The 9,709-nt window shown below is 41.8% G+C and overlaps 1 protein-coding gene across 10 annotated transcripts in view; it reads left to right on the top strand.

Annotated features, from left to right (window-relative positions):
- Positions 1 to 9,709, top strand: part of CDHR1 (cadherin related family member 1) — an 83,008-nt gene that overhangs the window by 14,597 nt on the left and 58,702 nt on the right. For 9 of the 10 annotated variants that reach the window (XM_074592234.1, XM_074592235.1, XM_074592233.1 and 6 more), the window contains one exon: positions 2,561 to 9,087. The gene's annotated coding sequence lies outside the window, so the exon portion shown is untranslated. The remainder of the gene's footprint in view (positions 1 to 2,560; positions 9,088 to 9,709) is intronic. The other variant, XM_074592228.1, reaches the window with a different exon arrangement.

Here is a 9,709-nt window from a genome sequence, read left to right as displayed (position 1 = left end):
TTTTTCCACCTGCAAACTTTGCAGAATTTTCCATGCAGGTGAGTATTATCTTCATTGTACCACTGAGAAATTGTTCTCTCTTCTCCATCACCTTATTGAGTGTTTGGATTGGAAGAAACACCCTGTGTACCTGCACAAGGCTGCATCCAGCTTCATTTGCTTGGCTCTGGAACAAGATAATGCAAGGAGGGAGTAAGTCAGCTGGGAGTTAACTTAGCTTCTTGTTCTGATGCGCAATGAAAGAATTTAATGTAATTTTCCAGTTCTAGTTAGAGCTACTTTTGATAGCAAAAGGACGATTTCCTGCAGAAAGAATCATTGTTTCTTAAAGCAGTTATTGGAACTTCTGCCATCATTATCAGTGCTTTCCCTGTGTAAATATTACAATTTTATCTCTTGGCAATCTTGTCCACTTTCATATATCCTTATTATGGTGATTTGGCACCATCACTAGTCCGAAAGCACTCAGTTTGCTTCTTTCTGTATGTCTGTAGTATCCCTGGTTTAAGTGAGACCCCAGTAAAAAAAGCTAAACCATGAAAAAGTCTAGGATAAAAGGATTAGGTATGCTTTTTAGGATAACAACATTTTACATCTTAAAAGTTTCTAAATTCATTAAAATGGCTAGCTGATAACTTTCATTAAACTTTAAAGGTAGTGAATTTGATCTAAAATAGTCTATTTCCTACTTATTTACCCTCTTCTAATCTTTTAATCATAAAATTACCAATTTGAAGTTCACAGCAAATTCATTCCAGCTGATAAAGTACCTTAAATGCTTTATTCTTTTTTGTGTTAAGGTAACCCAGGTGGAAATCCTTGTGTTTCTCTGCAGTTTTCCTTTATGTGGTGCCTTTCCATCCTTTCCAGTCTCCCGGTGCTTCGTTTTATACGCAGAGCCCTGTTGGTATCAGGGGCAGTGAACAAGTTGCAGATTTATGCCTGTGGGTCAAGGGTTTATAGCTGTTTGGGGCTCCTTTCTTATTTAATTGGCAGGTGTAGTAGCACCTGAGGACTTCAGCTATAAATGATCCACGGCAACAACCGTGAGTTCCCGGCCCGTGCAGAAGGACTGGGGAATGCAGTGCTGAACGCACAGAGGTGGCTCTCGTCACTCCTGACCTGAGACAGACCGTGTGTCCCAGCTGGCTGAATCTATAGCCTTTCCAAAGTACTGAAATTTCATGCCATGAGCATAGCTGTTACTTTTCAATCTGAGGTACCTTCTGCTGTCTGACAAAACAGCAGGCGTTTCGGGCTTTTCTCATGCAACAGCCATGAATTCTCTCTGATAAAAAGTGCTTCCAAAGAGAAGGTTCCTTTGAAAGCAGGCTGCTGTTTCCCATGGGTAAAATACAGTGATACCAGTCTCACAGAGCAAGGGAAAGTACTACGCTGAGGGGGAGAAAGAAGTACAAAGGAAGCGCACTCCGTTAAAATCTGTAAATGCACTGCAAAGATCTTCTACAAAGGGAATGTGAAATGCCTTCCTCTATTGCAGACCCAATAGTACTTGATGATCGTGGCTTGTCCCCTGTTGGACTCTGCCCTGGTTCTGAGCACTCCAGCCTGCTCACTGGGGCTCTCTTTTTTGGGTCAGGGATTGCTGTTTATTTGCTTTCGTACAAGGCGCACCTGCCTGCTCCACATGGCTGCTTGTCTCTGTTACAAATCTGCCCACATGAAAATGCTTGATCTGAATTCGTTTTGACCGAGAGGCAGATGTAAAAGCTTAGGCCTAATGCAGCAACTGCCCAAAGCGAAACACCGTGTTTTGTTTCATACGCGGTTCTGGACTGGGGTTGCACGCTGTTGGCTTGGTTTTGTATTGTTGCTGTTGTGAGATTTCTGGGTGACTTGTGCTTCCATGTTGCTGCCTTTTCTATGGGCACGTTATACAGTCTACGGGCGAGGCACCCTGACAGTTCTTCGGTGTTATTCTGCGCTGCTCTTCATGCCAGGCGTGTGCCTGGGGGAAGCAGCAAAGCCATTCAGAGGCTAATGCAGCGTGGCTTAAGGAGGGCGATAATTCAACCACACTGGCTACTTCTTTTGAAGCAAAACCATTGATGTCCTAGAATGTTATTCTTCCAACAGAAACAATTACTGTCCCAGAAAGCAAATGTTTCAAGCCACTGCCAGCTTGTGGCTTCTGTCTAGGAAAGATGGTGAATGTGATGATATTAAGGAGAAGATACCATGTAATGTGTTGATTGTGGGACTCGAGCTCTGGAGAGAGAGTAGCGCTGCCCCTGTGTCTATGAAGACCTTCATCTGACTGTGGAAACTTCCAGAAGCAGCAATCATATGGTCAGTGATTGTGCAGCCTCAGTACAGGGAAAAAAAGATGCTGGGAATGGGTGATCTCCAGCAATCTTATGAAGAGGAAAAAAAAAAAAAAAATTGCCATCACGTCCCTTTTTATTTTCAGATCACTAATAATGTAAGCCTGCCAATACAAACACAGCTCAGCTTCAGGTACTAAAGTTTTGTGTCATTCTCCACACCTCCAATTAAACACCTCTCTTCATTTTCTCTCTTTTCCATCTTTGTTTTACAGGTATAAATTTCAAAATTACTCCGATGGAAATAAGGAAATATTGCAAGCGTTGTCCTCCACCAGGCCCTCCGATGGTTCCTGGACCCCTTCCGCAGTTAAAATGACGGGGAGCGGGCTGAAAAGCATCTGCCTGCCACTACATTTCACAGTGCTTTACTTGGTTGAGGGCTCTCCTTTCACAGATAGGACATGAGTGTATATTACTTTCATTTTTTGTTTGGGAAAGGCTTCAGTCAGTACTGTTTGTTCATTCACTCAGGCTCCTTCATCTTGTTAATGTTAGTCTGGCAGCTAAACTTGGGGAAGGCTTGTCTGGTGCCTCTGGACTTTGTGTCGGTTGCATATTCCTCCGCACCAAACAGGGATTTAGCTCCTCAAATAAGAGAAAGAGGAGAGCTGGCTGAATCACTTTGTTTTGCATTTTTGGATTGCCTAAAAGGTGGGGAAGGGATGATGTTATTGTTTCTAGCTACCAGTATATATGCATATTTAACCTTTTCTATGAATGATTTATTTTGTATTGACAGAAGGATTTTGTTTGTAGCTAGGCACATGATTATTTTTCCTGCAGCCTTTGCTCTTGGTGCTTGAAATCCACTTGGAAGTAAATTTCTAGCAAATGAGAAAGAGCTCATCTTTTAGAAAGGGCTGAGAAACTAGATAAGCAGGTTGTTAAAATAGTGGTAAAGGAGCAGATTCAAGTACAGTGGTAAGCTCTTCAGTATCTCATCTAGGGTTTAAATCTGGCTTTAAAAGCAAAGGGGCCTGTTCTTTAACTTCCTAGAAGATTGTCATCAGGTAGTTATTAAACAATATACTGAAACGGTGTTAAGGCTAATCAGATTAAATCTCTTTCTCCGGAAGCCAGAAGGCAGCTGTTCTTTCAAGGCACCTGAGTTGTGTGATCACCTCAATAAACAAAACTTACTGGAGTGCGAAGTAAGTGCTAAGAATAATACCAAAGGGTTGAATAACAGAAAAACTGAAGCACCCTCTGCTGACCTCTTAACAGTGACTGGGGTCTTCACTCAGGTATCTTCCGTCCTTTCCTAACTTATGCTGCTGTCTCTCTGCCTGGGGTGAGTCCTTAAACCAGAATTACTTGGATGTTCGTAGATTTGGGTTTTTTTACTTCTAGCGAATATGAGGAGGAGTAGAAAGCTCTACTGCTGTTGGGCAAACTGCAGATTGACAATAGTAGTTTTTCCTTCAGTACTCAAGTACTGCTTCTCTTAACATAGCTTTCAGTATGATAGAAGTGGTCTTGGTGCCCTTCAGAATTTGGGGGAGTTGAATGGGGACAGCCAGGGGCCTGTTGTAACCCACACAGGCAAATGCAATTCCCAAGGGTTGAGTTTATGGGCACTTGCATGTGGCCATGCTCTCGTATTGGTAATGTTTCTATCGTACTGAGCAATTGAACTGATTTCTGGGTCTTCTGTGTGCTTGTTATTACTTTATTTTCTTATTGCTTTTGAGATTAGATAGACCTAACTCTCCACTTCCTATTTTTGAAGAGCTGACCATGCGTAGCATTTTTCTATCGAGGATAAAAGAGCTGCCAGTCCTCCTCACAAGATCTGAGTCAGGAGGTTGGTGAAGGAGCAGTGTTTGATTGTTCTGCTGATGATCACTGGGCAAATATATTTTATTTCTATTTTGGCTTTTGTAGCTCACAGAAGGAATCTGTAGAATACAAATGATAAGTAAATGTAAAAAGCATTTTTGGTATTAAATGTGTTTGCAGCAGGGTTTTTACTCTGTTGAATATGGCCGTGTGTGTTCACAGCTCTGTATAAAGCATTGCTAAAAGGTACGAAGATTCTGTGCTCTATTGTGAGCTTAAGCCCATTTCTTTTGTATCTGAAAAATGCTGTGTGATTTTTCTCTTTGCCACCACCATCCATCCAGTCCATCCAGTGTGCTCCACACCCTCCGATCCTCCTTCAGGAAAAACTTTCTCTCTGATTGCAAAAACATAAGCCCCAAAGTCCACAAGCACAATTACAGAAATATTCTGGGTGTCTGGAGGGATACGGGGACATCATCCAAAGCACCTGAGTATTTTTACTGTTTCCCAGACAGGCCTCAACCTAAGGTTGAGGGCTGTTCAAGTTAAAAATGTTATTTGTGGGAGGTTCTGGTCTTGACTGAACAAACTTAAAGCAGGAATCCTCAAATTATTTCAGCGTGAATTGTGACTGCTGCCCAAACATGCTTTTTTGTTTCATCTAGGGGTATCGGGATGTCATGTGTCAGCCCCTGAAGGTGATTCCTCAACAGAGTTTGACTTTTATGTACCAAGCCATGTTCCCCATGTGGTAGAACAGAGCTACCATCTGATCATGGCTTCACTCACCGGCATCTGTTCTTCCTTTTGTCTTCCTTTCACTTCTGTGTATATTTGTTTGGCATTACCTGTGGAGAAACATACTTGTTTAGTGGCTTTTCAAAGTACACAAGCTGTATGCTTATATAATGCAGTAAACTTAGCTTGTCCAAGCTGACAGATGCATTTGTTTGTATCTTGTGTTTTTGTGTGCATTCGGCTGTCAAGCATGAAAATTGCACAGCCTTCAAGTTCCAATAAAGATGTTTCTGAAGTATCCCTATGCCTGCCGGAACAGATGTTGGATCCTGGTCTGACCTTGTCAGCTAAGTGAGCCGGCTGGCCCCTTGCTTTGTTTGGAGCTTAGTACCACCAGCTAACACCAAATCGGTCTGTCTTACTTGGCGCTATGACTATGAATTGTCAGGGGCATGGGAGAAATCATCGCTGCTGACAGGGAGTGCTGAGGCAGAGGCAGGTTTTGGTATCTCTTCTTTCAAAGTGGGTATTAGAAGAAATAAAATTATGTGTTCTTTATACAAAATATGACTCCAAAAGGTGTAATGGGAACTCTTGCTGTTTGGTTTTCAGCCCTCTAGACTGTGTGGCCCACAGCTGATGCAAGGGCCCGCATATAGTTGAAGAATTCAGGATTTTAGCTCTGGAGAAGTTCTGCTTATCCAAAGTATGGACTTCAGTGGTGATTTCTTGTGATGGCATTTGCCAAGGAAAGCTAAAATCCTTCATGGACAATGTCAACTCAAATGATAAATTCAGGTGAAACATAAAAGCAGAGGAGTGAACGCTTCCTGTTGGAGATTTATATATTCTTATAAGACAACTCTTGCCAAAGCTGAGTGGAAGACTCCTGGTGACTTCAGTGTTCATTGGATCAAGTCTGGAGATCTGTTGCCTGATTCTATTTTGTCCAACGTTACTGCCTACCCCCTCATGAATAGTTTTAGCAAACTATTGTCAGATGGTGAATGCAGATCTATTTCATATCCAGTTTTTACTGAAGTTTGTTCTGAGAATTTGTCCAAAGCTTAGCAATGACTTTCTCCTCTTACAGGCTGAAGATGAGGGGAAAACCCCCTTATACATCGGGGTTTTTTGCCTCGGATCAACCAATTCTTATTAAATGTGAGCAGTTGTCTCCATCACAGCGAGTTTCTCTGCAGGACTCATCAAGTATGTTTTTTTAAATGCTGGTGGGGAGCAAAGAGCTCCATAGTCTTACATTAAGTGACATGATCAAGGGTGTTGTTTCCAACACGCGTATGTCTGTAGTTTCCAGTACCACTTCAGTATCTTGAGACTTACGGCAGCCATTGCATGACCAACATTGTTCTTGAACACACAACTGTTTCATCATGCTCTGTCTTTTGATCTTAGAGCAGGACTATCAGTGCAGAAGGAATTCCTAAAAACTACTTCTGTTTTCAGTGTCTCAAGGGTGGGAGTCTTATAGAAAAATTCAGTGTCTGGATATGGATTTGTCCAAATCATCATTCAGCCCTTGTGACAACATTTATTTATGTGTTACAGATGCATTGACTGTGAATATCTTCAGGGGTGGGGGATTTAATTCCATGTTTTCAGGCCCATCTTCCCCAAGTGAGTGGCGAAGGCCAGAGATTTGCTGTGGGATAAGCACCTTACATTCACAATGCCATCTGGTCAACCTCTGAATGCATTATCAGAGAAATCGGGTCACTATGCGCCTATGAGAAATCCTAAACTAAACATGACTTGTCCGTCTTCTTCAGTCTGACACAATCACAAAAATCTCTGTAGTCGTAAGAAGCTGTCACACCAAGTCCGGTTTCTATCAGAGACTCAAACTGCACCCAAGATGTTAGTTCAAGAGCTGGTTAGCCCCAACTGACAGTATAGCACAGATGCTCACAGATGAAGATTTAAACCTTATATAGGAGGCATTCAAGCCCAAACATTCAAAAGTTCAGTATACACAAAAATGCCTGTTCAATAGATGGTTGTGATTAACTGCCCTCCAGGCACTTGTAGTCTCCTAACTGTATTAACATCCATTTGCATTTGTGATTAAGTGTAGTGCAGTCAAAGCAACTAATATATCTTGGCTAATAGGATCTCCAAGTCCAAAAGCTAAATGGCAGCAGGGTTTCCCTCACCTGACAGGCAAGATGGCACTTAGAACTTAGGTCAGTGAAAAAAAAGTGGTTTTCTGATGGGTTCTGTGGTATTGTTTGGTCATCAGCACTGATCCCAACCTCAGGGGGAAAAAAAGACATATTCCTGAGGCACCATTTGCTTAGTCTGTAGCCAAGACAGTTTGCATTGTCTCTGAAAATCAAATCTCTGTAGCATGCTCTTAAAATTAGCTCCGCAAACTGAAGTGCAGTGGAAAATGCTGTCCTTGCTAGGTGGGTTCTCCAGACAAAACTTCCTGAATTGTTGCAGAGCCCTGTGTCACAGTCAGTGCCAGCTGTGTGGCGTTTTCACTGAGCAATGCTAAAACCTATTTGCATCCCAGAATTTTCCCCAAGAGATCCGTATGCCTGTGAAGAAAGATGTTTTCATACAGAAAAAAAGTGTGAAATCCATCTGTTTACAAAGACTATCTGAGAAACAGTGAGATGGTTGAAAACAAGATTCTGAATGAGATGAGAGAATGCAGCAGTGTCTGCAAGTCCCTCCTTAAAGCGTTCGTTCTGACTCACTGGCTTTTGAGTTGTTAACTTTTTATTACTTAGGAAACAATAAACAATGGCAACTGTCCCTGGGCTCTTATCTTGAAGTTGGTTGAATGTACCAAGGTTAAACAATTTAGCGTTATCCTTTCACTTAGTTACATATATACCAATCTTGTTGCTTTCTTCTGCAAAAATATTCAGGTGAGTGGTTGATGAAAAGGGACATTTAAAAAAAAAATCTGAGCTGTTAACGCCTAGCAAAGCACTATGTGCGTGGTTGACCTTAACCTCGTAAACTCCACCTTTAATCTTGAAAGAAAGTCCCCTAGATTTCCACCAATTTAAGCCAAGGCTCAACAGTTTTAGAAACAGATCCTTAAGTCTGAGAAGTGAAGTCAACCTGCTCATCGTAATTTTATTACAAAATGTGCTTTGCACCTTTTCCTGTCAATTGAACAAAACTTTCTCTCTACTTCCTTCCCCAACTTTCTTTCCATGCTTTCTTCTGTTCCTAGACATGATTTTACCATTTTTGATGCCACATCTTCCTCATTGGCTATTCTCACTGACTAGAGAAGTCGTCTTTTGGCATGATGGTCCCCCATCTATTTGTCTATGTGCGATCTTATCTCACAGAAATTCTTCTGCTTTCTGAATGTCCTCAAGTTTTTCTCCTTGTGCTGAATCATTTTCATTTGACTCTATGAATTTCTGTCCATGACACTGACTGGAGCGCACCTTGTCAAAAAGACATGGTGTAAAATGGTGCTGCATTGCATTTGTTGTTTCCAGGCATTACTTTTGTACCAAGGACAGTTTCAGTTACAGGATTTGAGCACCTCTGTTTCAAGGCACCATGCAATCACCTTAAAGTCACTGTGTGAGTAGGGATTTTTCTGTCATTTAATTTGTATTTCAGCCTTCACTGCAGTAACTTTGGATCATGTAATCTCAGTTACCAGATATGGAAGTCTGTTCCCAGATATTTTATTCATTCCTCAAATTAACATCTGTTGTTGAGATTCCTGCTGTGTGGTTCTACTGATTTATTTTATTGACAGATTGTTGTAAAAAAAAATCAAACAAGCACAGTACTTTGAGATAAAGTACTTGAAGGCATGGGAGGAGACAGTAAGAGCACAGTGCTCATAGGTAAAGCTAGTGGGCATGAAGAGTCAACCTCTGGGCTCTAGCCAGGTTAAACTACTTGTTTTGAGAACCAACATATGTACAGGACTATTGACTGTAGAAATCTCTCCAGACAAAGGCTAGATAGTTGCTGGAAAGTGTATCAGGGAATAGAGTGATAGTCCCACGCTTTTTTGAGGTAAGGTAAATTACCTCAAAGCTAAGTATTTATTGGAAATTCAATTTATTGAAATATACCTTGCTTTCTAGGTTAAGGACCAGCACTGCTTTGGTGTAAGGTGGCCTGGATACTCAGATTTCCTCTTAATACAGCAATCAAAGGCAAAGGCTGAGATAACTGCCCTGGCCAGTTAGACCTCCCAGATCCTAATAAGGTAAGTACCTCAGCACTTAGTCCAGTTTGAGAGTTGCTCAGTTGTGGGGTTCCCTTCTGAAAATGGTGAAGGCACATGCCTTCATTCCCAACAAGGGAGGTTACAGGAATACCCGCTGCAACCACAGTGCCACACCTTTACCTGAGTGAAATCCAAAGAGTGTGCCAGCCCCTGTGGCTGAAGTGCTGCTGTGGGCTAGAGCTGATCTCTAGCGAGGGCTTTAGTTCACCTGCAGTCTTTGCATTCATGCCATTCCTGTACTGAAGAGCTGAGTTTGGTTAGACGTGGCAGTGAAAGGAGCACCTTTAATTTTCATACGTCCACTGGTTCAACAAGTCATGTTACTGCCTTGTAATCAGGGTTTATATACAATGATGTCCATAGCATGCACGCCAACCAGAAGATTTATGGGGAGAATGCAGGCATTTCCTTCCTCTGCCTTGACAACTCTTGTTATTTTTCTCAGCCACACAGCAAACTATAAACTCATGATTCGTTCGTTATTCGCACCTCAACTCTGAGTTATATATACTATTTTTACAGGCAAAACAATACACAACACTAGTTCTTCCGTAAATACTGACTGTCTGCTGCTAAATGGCATCCTTCGCACAGATCTGTG

The sequence above is a fragment of the Larus michahellis genome, chromosome 6, assembly GCF_964199755.1.
Source record: "Larus michahellis chromosome 6, bLarMic1.1, whole genome shotgun sequence".
NCBI classification, from domain to species: domain Eukaryota; kingdom Metazoa; phylum Chordata; class Aves; order Charadriiformes; family Laridae; genus Larus; species Larus michahellis.
Note: the sequence above shows the minus strand (reverse complement) of the source record. Positions and strands in the feature narration are given on the sequence as shown.